We start from the raw sequence: 14458 nt of genomic DNA, 5'->3' as shown, positions 1-14458 counted from the left end.
TGGGTTAAGTAAACATTAGAGAAGTTTAGCAGATAGATAATAATTAATGAAGCTGTTACAGATAGTTCATATTTGATAATGTGCTCAGCCTATAACTGCATCGGAAGAAGATGGTTTCATTTCACACTTAAATGTTACGTGCTACACCTGCAATGATTTTGATAGGGAGCAACTGTAGAGTAGCACACCAGTGAGCCAGATCCTATGTGTATAACATACATTTTTTTATAAGACTAATGCATTTTTATGGTGGTGTGAAGTCAACAGAATATTCCATTATGCATAGGACTACATGTTGTGTAGAAAACAACATTTTTAATCCTTTTACAGATATTGTAGAACTGGGTGATTTCTAATGGTACGCTTACAGAAAAACAAACAATTAAAAACTTGTCTTTTAGTATTTTAACAATTTGTCACCACACTTCACAGCTTTCTGCATACAAGAAGCAAGGAGAGGTCAGGAAAAGTATTACAGATTTATTCAAAACACACAAACACCACCTGTAGGGAGCAGTACAAATGGTGCCACGAGAGGTTTAAAATTGGAAGAAGGAAAAAAATCATCATTGAAGAAATAAGGAAACTTACAAGTGACACAATATACTAGCAAAGAAAAAATCCAATTTGCAAGAAAGGTCAATGGAAATTCACTGAAAGAAATTATCCAGAGGCACTAATCCAGAAACGGAAAATTTTTTTGGTTCTGCCAGTTCACCTACTAATGCACGTCAAGTCTACTCATGCATAGTCTTGAAGGATTCAAGTAATTAGCTGTACCAAATAATCGTCACCAAGCCTGACCAAGTACCTCCACTTCTGTTTCTTCACTTTATGCTGTATTTCAGTTCTTTAAGATCAGAGCTTTGTAGCTTAACTTAAATTGCCACCCCACACTGATTTATCATTTCAAGAACCCTTGATTCTATGGGATTCATTAACAACATCAGTCAGTTTAGTAGTTAGACTTAAGCAACAAACATATATGGCCTATTTTTCTTTAAATAAGTCAACTTAATGGATTATATCAAATACACTTCCTAACGTAGTCTGAAAATCAAATTAGCAGTTGGCGATAATTTCTTTCTACAGAAATGTTTATTTAATTGTTAGAGATTAATCATAATATTTTTAAATTTATACGTGATCTTTTATTCATATCTTCCCCATATTGGCTTGAGTCTGAGGACTATGGACTGTGACCCTGCAATAGGACTTCAAGAAGGGATGGCATAAGATGACTCTGTAAAGCCTTAGCCAGCCTACAATTAGTCAGTAGAAAGCACACTCAAATAAACAGGGATCTTACTATCAACACCCATGTGAGGTTAATCGGATTTATACTTTCTGTGGCCAACAGAGTTTAGATGTCACAAAGAGTCCCAGTCATCTGGCATGGAAAAACAACAGGTATAAGTTTTCATATGTGCTGAGACAGTAGGAATTTACATATAGAGGCTAAGGAGACAAAGAACAACAGGAAGGTGGTGATCAAACAGAAAGGCATTACAAAAGCATTTAAGATCATTATAACCAACAGGTGTATGCTGGCTCTCACAACAGGTTGTTCAGAAGCAGAATAATGGTGTTCACCAGACTATCACAGCACTCTCTTCAAATGGGAACATCTTACTGCAGAAAACAGAAAAATAAAATATTGGTCAGTTCAAGTTTTGCCTGACTTTAATAAATCATCAGCACTGTTGGCTGGGAATTCTCTAATGAAACATTTTTCTCCCTGTAAAGGCCTTCTGTTCTCTACATAAGTCTTTCACCATAACGTATTGGCTTAAATTATCTTCTGACAGAACAGACAGGGTTTTGAGACAACATTGCCTATTAGATTTCTGCCCAAAACTCTAGTGCTTACCTCCCAGCTCTCATCCCTGACTCTTCTACCTATACAATTGCTGCTGAATTAGGAGCCCTGGGGCTTCACAAGTCCATGACTTGAGTCAATCACATACTGAAGTCAGCTCTAGGCCAACAGTCATATACGGGCTCCTGACTGATATGTAGATAAAAAATAAAGTCCAGTTCACCAGTCACCCCAAATGTATGGTTGGACTGCCTCAGGGTTGCCCTTGCTTCACTTCAGCTAATGAGCTAACTGTGACTGCTCACAAGTCTTTTCACTGCTAAGCAGAAATAGGAGGCCAGAATCAAACGAGTCTCAGTAGAAGCCACTAAGTAGTCCTAGAGAAAATATTTCACTTTGGAAGTGCACAAAATACGGTATAGTTTCATCTGTCAAAGATTTAAGATTTTGCTGTTCCTTCCCAACTTCAATAAAAAGAAAGTTTGAAAGCACTAAAAATACTGTGCAATAGACTCAATTCCCTGGAAACTTCTAAGTGTTATTCCAGTGTGACAAAATGCAAAAAAACCCCACCCATGGTAGCAAAGAAAATCCAACCACCCACTGCTCCCATCATACACAAACAGGATTCCAAGCCTGATTTACAAATAAAAAATGTAATAAATTCTTAATATCATACTGAAACACAAACACTGGGACGAGGAGCTAGAAATAATACTGCCAGGTTCCAGAAACAGTGAAAACAAGTGTTTAAGACTAGTAATTCAGTAGTTACCAGGCCCCTGATAGCTAAAATGTCCACACCACTCCTTCTACAGAATAAAGATCCTCACTGAGTTGGGGATTTGGTTACCTGCTGCCAAATGCATTAAAATACTACTACCTGAATCATGAACAACACAAAGAAGGAAGGTCTTTGCTCCTAGTGATGCTTTTGCCAGATATTCCATACTTCAGGTACAGAAATGTTAACTGTCTAATGTTGCATTCACGTTATGTTTGCAGTCAGCTAACTACTGTTGCAACTCAAAATCTTTTAAGAAAATGCCTTTTGAGAGAGCTCATTCATGTGTACAAGAAGTGAGGACTGATAAAATGCCTTCACTTCCCCAGCGTAAACGGGGAAGAAAGAGCATTTAGCATTAGCACGTCCTTTGGAAGGACAATGAAAAATGAAGCACAAAGTTTTACTAAAGTGAATACCACGACAGGGCTGGAGGATCAACTGATGCTGTGACATAATGCTTGCTGGATGAAGAACTGGCTGAAGGGCAGAGCTCAAAGGGTTGTAGTGAATGGGGCTACTTCTGGCTGGTGACCGGTCACCACTGGTGTTCCTCAGGGCTCAGTGCTAGGGCCAGTTCTGTTCATTATATTTACCACTGATCTCGATGCAGGACTGGAATGCAGCATTAGCAAGTTTCCTGCTGATACCAAACTGGGAGGTGCTGTTGACTCTTTTGAGGGACAAGAGGCCTTGCAGAGGGATCTAGATAGACTGGAGCATTGGGCAATCATCAGTGGGATGAAATTTTACAAGTCCAAATACCAGATTCTGCACCTAGGATGGAGTAACACGGGATACAAGTATAAATTGGGAGAGGAGTGGCTGGAGAGCAGCCCTGCAGAAAGGGATCTGGGGTTGCTGGTTGACAGCAGGCTCAATATGAGTCAGCAGTGTGCCCTGGCAGCCAAGAGGGAAAACCGCACCCTGGGGTGCATCAAAGACAGTAGCCAGTCAAGAGAGGTGATTATCCTGCTGTATTTAGCATTGGTGTGGCCTTAACTTGAGTACTGTGTGCAGTTCTGGGCCCCAAAATTTAAGAAGGATGTGAAGGTCCTTGAATGTCTCCAGAGGAGGGCTACAAATCTGGTGAAAGCCTGGAAGGAATGTCCCATGAGGAGCGGCTAGTTTGTCTAGTTTAGAAAACAGAAGGCTGAGGGGCCACCTCATTGCTCTCTGCAGCTTCCTGAGGAAGGGAAGTGGACAGGGAGGTGCTGAGCCCTTCTTCTTGGGATCTAGTGATAGGACACATGGGAATGATTCAAAGCTCTGGAGGTTTAGCCTGGATATAAGGAAGCATTTCTTTACTGAGAGGAGGTTCAAACACTGGAACGATCTTCCTAGAGAGGTGGTCGATGCCCCAGGCCTGTCAGTGTTTAAGAAGCATTTGGACAATGCCCTTAATAATTTGCTTTAACTTTTGGTCATCCTTGAAGTTGTCAGGCAGTTGGACTAGATGGTCGTTATAGGTCTCTTCCAACTGAAATATTCCATTCCATTCCATTCCATTCCATTCTATCCTATCCTATCCTATCCTATCCTATCCTATCCTATTCAGAACCATATGTTCATTGTTACCAAGCTGTGCATCAAAGCATCACCTGTAGCACAGTGTATTCATATACAATCCCAGAGGTGTCAGGAAATGAAAAACCTTTATGTTTTGTAGAAACCACATTACATTTGTAAATCTTTGTGGAAGAACAGGAAACAAAGTGGTGAGAAACTGCCATTGAACTAACTGCTGAGTTTGGTCACAAACACCACAATACTTTAAGGCTCCATCTTCAAAGAAATGCATACAACTGATTGTATGTCAAGACTTTTTGAAGTGATTTTTATTTTTCCCCCTGTTTTAATCTCTACAAAGCCCCCTGACTTGCATATCCAAGTATGTGACCAAGCTAGTCGCACTTAACTGGTGTCTCCTATCTAACACTTAATAAGGAGTTTGAGAGGCCCTCCTGAACAACAACAACCACAAGATTTAAAAAAGTGCAGCAATGGTTCGTTATTTACTATGAAATGGCATCTAGAATTAGTGGGGGGAAAAAAATCCTTCCACCTGGAAATGTTTGCTAGACAATATTTTTCCTAGGTTACAGAGAATTAAGTAATTCTGGCATCATACTTAGTATGAAGCTTTTTTCCTCTCAATAAGAAATTGAATGAAAGTTCACACATAAATTTTTAATCAGGAAGGAGATTAGCAATAAATGGCTATTTCTCCCTTTTAATTAAAAGTATTATTTCTCAGTGTTTTTATTCCAGCTGAATGAAAGGTTGGTAATTCTGAAAATACTCCTATATTTTTTAATTCTTTCTAGTGCTAAAAGAATGAAGGATTAATGACCTGATTACTCTTTAATACCCAGTATCTCTGTCAAGGAAGTTATTGGATGCTGCTAAATGTAGCACACATACACTAACATACTAAGGATTTAGCGTAAGTGTTAAAAAGCAGAAGATAAAAAGAGTATTTCTTAATAATGCCATATTTTCAGAGGCGGAACTGCTGAATGGTACCATATAGCAGGTTGGTATCATATAGTGCACAGTACAGAATCCTGACACAAAAGGCAGAAGTCAGGGAAATAATCTGGCTAAAGCATAGATGTGAGATCATTGGTAGCTAATGGGAAGTCAGTCCTTTTGTCCTTTCTGTTACAACAAAGACAACGATGTATAAAAAGAAACTAGATACACCTGAAGCAATATATTCTAACTATAAAAAGCAGGTCACAACATACACCAGAGAACTGAAAATATGATCCTCACCATCTTAACCTTTTCCGACTAACAGTAAAAGATTAGAGGAGTGAATGAAAGAGATTCCTCCATCTAATATCCACTGACAGAAACAAGAACAAAACACTGTTCAGCTGTGAAGCAGGATTTGTAGCAAACACAAAAGAAGTGAAAAAAAGGTATATGAAGGGCTTGACTACAGATATTAGCAGTGTTACAGATTATATTGCAGTAAACTAGGGTAGCGTTGCTTTGGCCATGACGGCCTAGCACCACAGGCAAGACAAGGTTTATCAGAAGGTAACAGCTTTTGTTAGATCAGCTGGTGTAACTGAAAAAAGAAGCAGACAGGCCTGAGAAGTTCTGTGCTGTTTCCAATCATACCAGTTGGAATCTGATGAAAGAACCTGTCTCTCTCTACAGTCTTGTCTTGGGAAACTATTAGTCCACCAACTACAGACACACGGAGAATTGTTTCTGAAACCTGTCTCCTCCCGTATGATCTTAAGAGATTGAGTTTACTTTAAACGTGTTCCCAGTGATTATTGAATCATCATGTCCCTGTATAAATCTGAAAAATTGTAACTAGGTTTTTAGAAATGAAATTCCAGTAACTTTTGACATACGTTCTAAAAGTACAAAGAAAGGTATATAAACAATGGATCTTTAATGAAAGCATATGTAGAGCAGGTTTTATCTGAATGTACTGGTAGAAGTTCTCTCTGCTCTTTCCAAAGGTCTTTAAACTCAAATAGAGAACAAATTTTTGCTGCTGACCTGCTTTAACTGTTTTATCACACTTATATTCAGAAAAAGGCATATTTAATACCAGAGGTATTTGCTGCCACAGAAGTATAAGAGATTCTCGAAGCTGCTCTGAAGCAGAAGCTGTAGAAAATACTAGTAGATAAAACAGGTAAATGAAGTTTCAAGAAAAAATCTCAAGTTATGTAGCTCAGTAGTGAAATTACTTTTTAAAAATAAATGGATGCTCTGGAACTGTGCAAAAGTGACTATATACTATTTTACAGGATGAAAAATTAAAAAAACCAAACATATATAATCCTAATAATAGTCAACAATCCTAATAATAGTCAGCTATGGGCTAACACTGAATAGTGTTTCTGTAATGTTAACTGAAGGAGAACTAGATCACTAAATTAAAAATAATCAAGCAAGTACAGAAATGGTTGCCTTGAAACAGACATCATGTTAAATAACTGTCTGTCAGGAGAAAAATCTAAGATAGCATTTAAGGACATGGCAATAAAATGACTGCATAGCCAAAGCTCACTTATAATTGTCAAACTGAGTTATTCAATTATTGATGCAACAACAGTCACTGTCAGTTTATTTTTCCCTCAGCTGTCACTCTTTTAACAGAAGTAAGGATGAAGGAGATTGACCTCTGCCATCTTTTCAACTCTTCATGTGGTAGGAAGACACTAGCAAAGAATAATTACAATGTTTTGCAAAAATCATTCCATTAAGGAATCAAATGTTTCTGTTTGTTCTCCACAGAAAAATGTATATACAGGAGAAGATTGCTGAGGAATTACTTACAGCACCTTTCCTTACTGCAACAGAAAATAATGTGTTACTGCAAACTTTTTACTACGTTTTCCTGTTTTCTGAGGTGAAATCACTATTTCCAGTTTATATATTGTTTGTGGTGTGAGTGCCATAAAACATATATTTAACATCAGTCACATATATACTTCTTTAAACTTCAATTTGAAGTGCCAACTTCATGTTAAGCGTGCATAAAAAATTACTTGATCAGGAATCTAGTGCTTATCATTTTACTAATTTTTAGCACTGTGTTATCTGTATTTCAGATATCCAACAAAAATAAGGGGAGGTGGGGGGGTGGGCGAGGGGGGATGTTCCCATTTATTTAGAATAGGTATCTACCTCATTTTCTATAACTTCTCATTTTAACCAATATTTAAAACTTATAATTTTCACTTATTGTTCAAATAATGTTAATTATCTAATTCTGTCCCACTCAGACAAACTTATCTTCACAAGATTAAGATAAATTAAGATGGAAGTCAGGCCCATTGCACCCAAACATTATATACACTCATGACTTCGACATTGTCTCATAATGGTTTTGAAATTAATTGAAGATTTAAGAAATGAAACACTGATTCCAATGGTCTATGTTCAGAACAGTACTGATCAATGACCCAATCAGAGTAGAAAGGATTCGGCAAAAAGGACCCAGTGCCTACAGTGCCTTCATTGTCTTGCTGGATCAATATCTGAACCATCCATTAAAGTCCAGTCCTGCTAGGTAGAAACTGCAAGTCATTAGAATCTGAAGGCTATTTAATGAGTGATATGGAGCTGATAGAAAATCTCAGTGCCCAGTAGCTGTGTTACAAGTGTCTATATAACAAAAGTCATCATCACAATTGGCATTTGTACAGCTATTCCAAGACAGACATTAGCTAAGAATGAAATATACTGATGCTGGAGGCTTTTAGCTGCAGCAGATAGTTTTTCCTTAAAAACTCCCATGTCACTGTGATTAACATGATCAATCTACTATAAAATGATTGATACTACATTAGCTACCAAGATGTCTAAATCTACTTGTTCTTAATGCTTTACCCTCACAAGGTGATCCTTATGTGAACAAAAAGAAAAATCAATCAGATGATAGCATGGAAAATCACCAGTCATTTCTATCCATGATGTAACTTCCTAGGGAGACACAAAACTGACAATTTTCAGAGTAATTGCTGAACATGAAATTCACTCACACAAGCTCCATAATGTTTCTTCCTTATGAAGGATCTCCAAAAGCACATATGGAACTGATGCTAACTACTGACTATCAGACTATAGTACGTGCATCTGTTTTATCACTTAAAAATATTTATGGCATGTGATGTTATCACGTTGCCTGATTTCCACAAAGTTAAAATATTGTAGCACAAAAGCATTCATACTTTTCACAACAAGTCCAGGGAAAGGATAACAGTGATGGCAGTCAACATGTCCAACACCATATGAATATTATTTACTTAGACTGAAATTGTATGAATTTCAGCCATTTGATGTTTAGTACATTAAAAATTTATGAGAATGTATGTATAATTGTATTAAATAGTCCATATTCCAATCCATCAGAAACTATTTCATCCATGGCCTGTGTTAGTTTATACTGTCTTCTGATGGTCAGGTTTTCTACATCTGTAAATAGCAACAGCAGTTGCAGAAAGATTGGTTATGCATTAGCTGATGGAACAGGTTTCAAGTCACCATAGGAAACCATGACATTTTTAGACTGGTGTACAAAGATTACAGCTGTGTACAGTAAACAAATAAACAAACAAACAAACCAACCAAAACCAAGAAGTGGTAAGAGCATTTAGAACATACATTGTATACGTTGTGCATTTCTTACAAATCTAACAGAAATCCCTTTAGATGATATATAGCCCAATGAAATTTGGTTAGGAAATACCAAATAAAATGAAAATGTTACATCTGTCAAATCTCCGAGACTTCCTCAGGCATAGTGCACTTTCAAATTCAGAATCCCTGTGGCACAATGTTCACATTACTGAGGAGTTGTACAGAGACCAGCTTCGTACTAGTTTTTCTGTTCAGTTTCAAACCAATTCAGATACTTGAACAGAACTAAGACAGACTTGGGAAAAATCCATACAATTAAAGAACGAGCATGAGACCTACAAGAACAGATCAGGATTCTGCTTTTTTTTTAGTAGTTGAGAAGGGAGGGGAAATAAAAGTGGAAGTAGAGCACCTTGCTTTCAGAAGACAAACTTCTTTACCATAATTTGTGTAACAACAAGGTATTTGTAGGTGTTAACAGTTGAAAGAGCTAATAGTTGGCCATGTAATACATTTCGGATGAGGGATTTTGCTAAATAATGTACAGACACCTGGAACACACATTCACCTTTTGTTTTAGGTGGATGAGATTAGCAGGTGGGTGGGTTCAACACAGCCCAGGTAATATCAAAACATACATACTAAGCTGAGAATATAAAATGAGGTAACACAGAGGAAAAGATTCTGAATTCTAGGAGACTGAAGATGTATGGACATCTAATATATTGCCAGGCAAAAGAAGTGTCAGATGAAGAAGTGTCACTAGATGATCTTTAAGGTCCCTTCCAACCCGAACCATTTTATGATTCTATTCTATGATTCTATGTGGTGATTCAACAGCCTAATTAGCTATTGTACACTTTTGTAGAAGCGTTAATAATTTATATTTCAAAAGCTAACATGATTCATGCATGATCTTATTAAACCACACAGTTCCAGTATAACTTATACCCCTAAAAAGGAAATCACATAGGGAAGCCTCCCTTTTGTCATTGCAAATCTCAGCCATCATGAGCATCTCAGTCTACAATTACCCACCTAGAGGCACTGCTGAGAACTTTAAAACAAATAAAAGTTTTCAGATGAGTTTCATTATTCTAAGCCACCTTGTCTTCTGCTTTGGAATTGTTGAGGTACTCCATACCGGTAATCTAAGTCTTGGCTAATTTGCCAGTTCAAATTTTTCTTTGATAAAGTTATGAATAAGAACTGAATTTAACACTTTCACATTAGGGCTCTAAATTGAAAATACTGGAAAGTAGTACAGATTACCTTGTAAACGTCAGCTTAGTGAAATTTGCAACATTAATTTTTATTATAGCAATGAGTTACGTTTTCTGATTATACTGTTAAGCCTGTCTCCATATTTTGGAGTTTTCCATAGTTTGGAGTTTTGAAACTTGCTATAGCAAGTGTTGCTTCATAAAAACAAAACAAAGCAATCGTGGTGCATATAATTCTGAAGAATCAGTTTTAGCAGAGATTATAGATTTCATAAACCATCTTGGCACAAAAGATGATTACGAAGCCCCTATTAAACATTTTATTATTTCTAGAAAATCTCAAGCAGCTTTTTTTTTCCTGAAGGGACAGAATGTTCTTGGTTATTTTCTCCTGTTTCCTCTCACATTTAAAATCCCCTTCTTATCACAAGGAATACAATAGCAAAAATCCTGACTGCAAAATGTTTAGTCCTACTGTTTATTCTACTCATAATCAGAAATTATTTTAAAAAAGACAAGAATAAAAAATTCTGTTCATGCAAGGTAACTTTTAATCTGACTAGTAGAACAGAAATAAGCATAAGAGTCTAATCTGCATACCACTTAAAACTGTAAGTTGATTGAAACAGAATTAAAGATGTATAAAAATCTTAAACAGCACAGTTTAAAATCAGTAGAGAAATTTGATACAGAACAGATGATAGAAATGTGAAACATAAAAGGAACAAATACAGAGTAAACATCAAGAAGTGCTTCTAAACACAGTTGGCTAACATTCTTTTGGATAGCCTAAAGGGCAAGTTTGTTGAGAGAAATGCTGCAGTGCAATCCATTAGAATTAGAATGAAATGATGTATCAAAATGGATAAACTTCAGTAGACTAAAGAGCACTCATGCCCAAACATTTTTCCACCATTATAAATTGGAAATACAAGACCTAAAAAGGCAAACTCACCCTCACAAAATTCCAGAATTCTGGGTTTCTTTGGCTGTTATGTCGCTAGAAGAAATTGATTCTGCTGATTAACTTTCAAATGTCTTTACAAGATGCAAATACGAAGTTTGAAAGCAAAAGTCTGTCCTGCAACAACAAATGCGATTACAGTAGATATAAACAGGAGTGCAAGAAAAGAGAGAATGCTCATGAAGTTCCAGGTAGTGCACAATATAAAGCACTATGTGTGCTAGCATGCATACATATACATACGGTGAATTTTTAGAAAGTCAGTTTATTTAAAATTCCTTGTTCTCTAAAACTGAGGCTGTCAGGGAGAATGAATTATGAAATTCTCTCCAGAGCATATGGTGTCTTGGTGGTGGTGTTATCAGTCACTGAATGATACTACTGAGACAAACTGTCTTTTGAAATTACTCTCCATGCAGTGAAACCAAATTAAAGTTTCATTTTCCAACTATTGTCAACAAATTTGTATATATGCTATAATAATGTAATATATTATAATATAATATATATATAAAATAATCTCAGATTTCACTGTGTAATGACTGTAGAAAAATGCTAATTTTATCCCCACTTCAAGACTATGTGCTTTGAAGTATGAGTTTTGAATACAGTGGTATTTCTTTCCTAATTTTAGCTGCCAAGAATTATCGCTGTTGTGCTAGCTTCTGCAATTGAACTTGCATTAAATTTTAAACAAAGTTTAAGTTTGAATGACAAGGATATTTTAATTTGCATTGGCTTTAATGTTACCATCACATGTGGTCAGCAATATTCACTGTAAAAATATAAAATCATAAATAGAAAAATTATCTCCAGCAAAATTAATTAAAAAGTTTCCATTAACAATAGGTAATGGTAGTAATTAGCAATTAGACAGTTTGACCTTATTTAGATATCATCTTATGAAGCACGTGACATAGTTTCTTACAATTCAATAAAAAGCATTAAACAAGATTTCATGTTAACAAACGGACGACTTTTAACAAAAACCTTGTAAAAACTTTTAGTATAAGTACCTTTTATTTATCAATAAAATATATAATTTTCAACCTTTTATACCTGAGGACACTGCTCCTGAACCCTTTGTTGAAGACTGTAATGGTTTGAAAACTGAAATTACTATTATAGTTCAGTAATGAAAGATCACATATTTCAGTGTGGAAAGGAGCTTATAAATAGAGAAAAAAATGAAGGCCTTATCCACGTAGATGAATTCAATCTTAACAAAAAAGGGGCATGACTTCCAGCTATGTTGGAAATATGAACACAGCCCCACAATAATTTATTTGACAAAAAAATATTTTAGTCTGTAGAATTGTCTTGAAAAACCTAACACATTAACTTTAAACCCAGACAAATCAATAAATAGTCATATACAGAACACTTTAATTTGAAGATATACTAATGAGATACTTTGGAACTCACTATTTTTAATTACTCTGAAAGCAAGAAATTCACTGACTACGAATTTATTTAATTTTTTTAGGGTGGTAGATATTGTATGTTCCTTTATAATTTCATAAAGAATGCAATAAATAACAGACTTTTATAAAGTATTTTGTCTACTTACTGTTTAACATTAATTCCACTATTTTTCTTCTGTTTCCATTCTTCTAATTAATTTTTGTAAAGAAATATGCCAAACACCGTTGTTTCTAGAAAATGTACAAAATTAAAGTTTAACTGATAGCACTTTTCAGATATATCCAATGCCTAAATATTCACAAAATTAATCTGCATTAATCATTACCGAAAGACATTCATCTACAGACTCAGTACATAAAAAATACCTTAAGTTTATAAAGGCATGCACGAGAAAATTAAGAAACGCTGAGTCACAGTTTTTATCTAATTTGGCTCCTCTCTTACATCGCTTCCTATACAATGAGGAATCCAACACTATAGGCACTAAGTTTTCCACCTAATTCAGCATTGTAATGAATTCAGATGTAAAGATAATCAGCACACACACAAGGACAGTTGCTCAGTCAGTGCAAAACCTGCCATTTTCTAGGTTTCAAGTGCTTCAGTTTGTAACTTTCATGATAAACACTGAATGAAGGCTTCCTATACTAACTCTTCCATCACTTCATTATGGAAAATGTAACTTATATTCAGCACAGCGCTCTTCCCAACAACAAAAAGATTTCACCCATTTCACCAATAGATCGCAAACGTCCATTGTTTAGCTACAAGAACGGCTACCAGAGGCAGTGAAAGATTTTGACATAGAAAGCAATGGGTTAGATCAAGAGATGTTACATTTCAAGATATATGGGATGATCATGAGGATATTGTCCTGTTTGGTCAATGATGAAGAGGAAAAGGGGATTTTCTTGGCCCAATGCAGAAAAAACTTACATAAAGAAATCATGGCTAAAGTGGAAGTTACGAAGAGAAGGCCAAGCTGAGTTTTCCTCAGTTCTCCTACAACAAATTGTGTAGCTTTTTTGAGGCAGCACTTCCTTCCAGGGCCACACAATATGTACTGAAATGCAAAACTGCTCCAACAATTTATTTTCCTTTTCAGCAAAAGCACACTGAATCTAAGAACGGACAAATTATTTTGGCAACTTCACTGTCTTTTTCCCTGCAGAGAAAAAAGAGAACATTTTTGAATGCACTGAACTCAGGTTAGCTGATTTTTAATTTCGTAGAATCCCAAAAAAAGTAATTTTATGTCAGAGATTTGCTTCTAATAAATATTGGACACTAATACCAACAAGGTAATAATATTCCTTAAAAATACAACTCAAATAATTCTAAATAATATGAATTTGTATTTAAACCACATACTACAAGTAAATACTACCTATTTCTACATTACTTTGCCACCAAGATTGATTAAGCTTAGAATTATTTTAAATAGTTGAAATACTAATTTGTATTAGTAAGTCAGGCAAACTTATATTGGTTTGAAATTTCTTTGCAAATTACTTATAAATGTCTAACAACTAGAGGTTCAAGTTATGCTGGTATAATAATTTGCTATCTTATTCATGCAGAAGACAATTATTAATGACTTCCATTACTGCAGTTAAAATAGAATCATAGAATAGTTTCAGTTGGAAGAGACCTTTAAAAATCATCTAGTCCAACCCCCCTGCAATGGACAGGGACATCTTCAACTAGATCAGGTTGCTCAAAGTCCTGTCCAACCTCACTTTGAATGTTTCCAGGGATGGGGCATCTACCACCTCTCTGGGCAACCTGTTCCAGTGTTTCGCCACCCTCATTACAAAAAATGTCTTCCCTATATCTAGTCTAAATCTACCATCTTTTAGTTTAAAACTATTACCTCTCATCCTACCAAAATAGGCCCTACTAAAAAGTTATAAGGTCTCCCTGGAGTCTTCTCTTCTCGAGGCTGAACAATCCCAACTCTCTCAGCCTGTCCTCATAGGAGAGGTGTTCCAACCCTCTGATCATCTTCGTGGCCCTTCTCTGGACTTGCTCCAACAGGTTCACATCCTCCTTATGGCTGGCTCTTGGCTCCAAAAGTTGCACCAAATGGTGCAAAACTAACACAAACAATTTGGGGTGTTTTCTTT

General features: G+C 35.9%; 2 long non-coding RNA genes across 2 annotated transcripts in view; both read right to left on the bottom strand.

The window, feature by feature from the left end:
* Positions 1 to 460: 460 nt before the first annotated feature.
* Positions 461 to 12558, bottom strand: LOC128917175 (uncharacterized). Its single transcript, XR_008469186.1, has 3 exons — positions 12478 to 12558; positions 10899 to 11024; positions 461 to 1632 (listed from the first exon to the last, which is right to left on the bottom strand). It is a non-coding gene; the product is annotated as an uncharacterized LOC128917175 (long non-coding RNA).
* Positions 12559 to 13274: 716 nt separating this feature from the next.
* LOC128917181 (uncharacterized) overlaps positions 13275 to 14458 on the bottom strand; it is a 32554-nt gene continuing 31370 nt past the window's right edge. The window contains exon 3 of the long non-coding RNA XR_008469189.1: positions 13275 to 13497. This is a non-coding gene — a long non-coding RNA (uncharacterized LOC128917181). The remainder of the gene's footprint in view (positions 13498 to 14458) is intronic.

The sequence above is a fragment of the Rissa tridactyla genome, chromosome 1 (assembly GCF_028500815.1).
Source record: "Rissa tridactyla isolate bRisTri1 chromosome 1, bRisTri1.patW.cur.20221130, whole genome shotgun sequence".
NCBI classification, from domain to species: Eukaryota; Metazoa; Chordata; class Aves; order Charadriiformes; family Laridae; genus Rissa; species Rissa tridactyla.
Note: the sequence above shows the minus strand (reverse complement) of the source record. Positions and strands in the feature narration are given on the sequence as shown.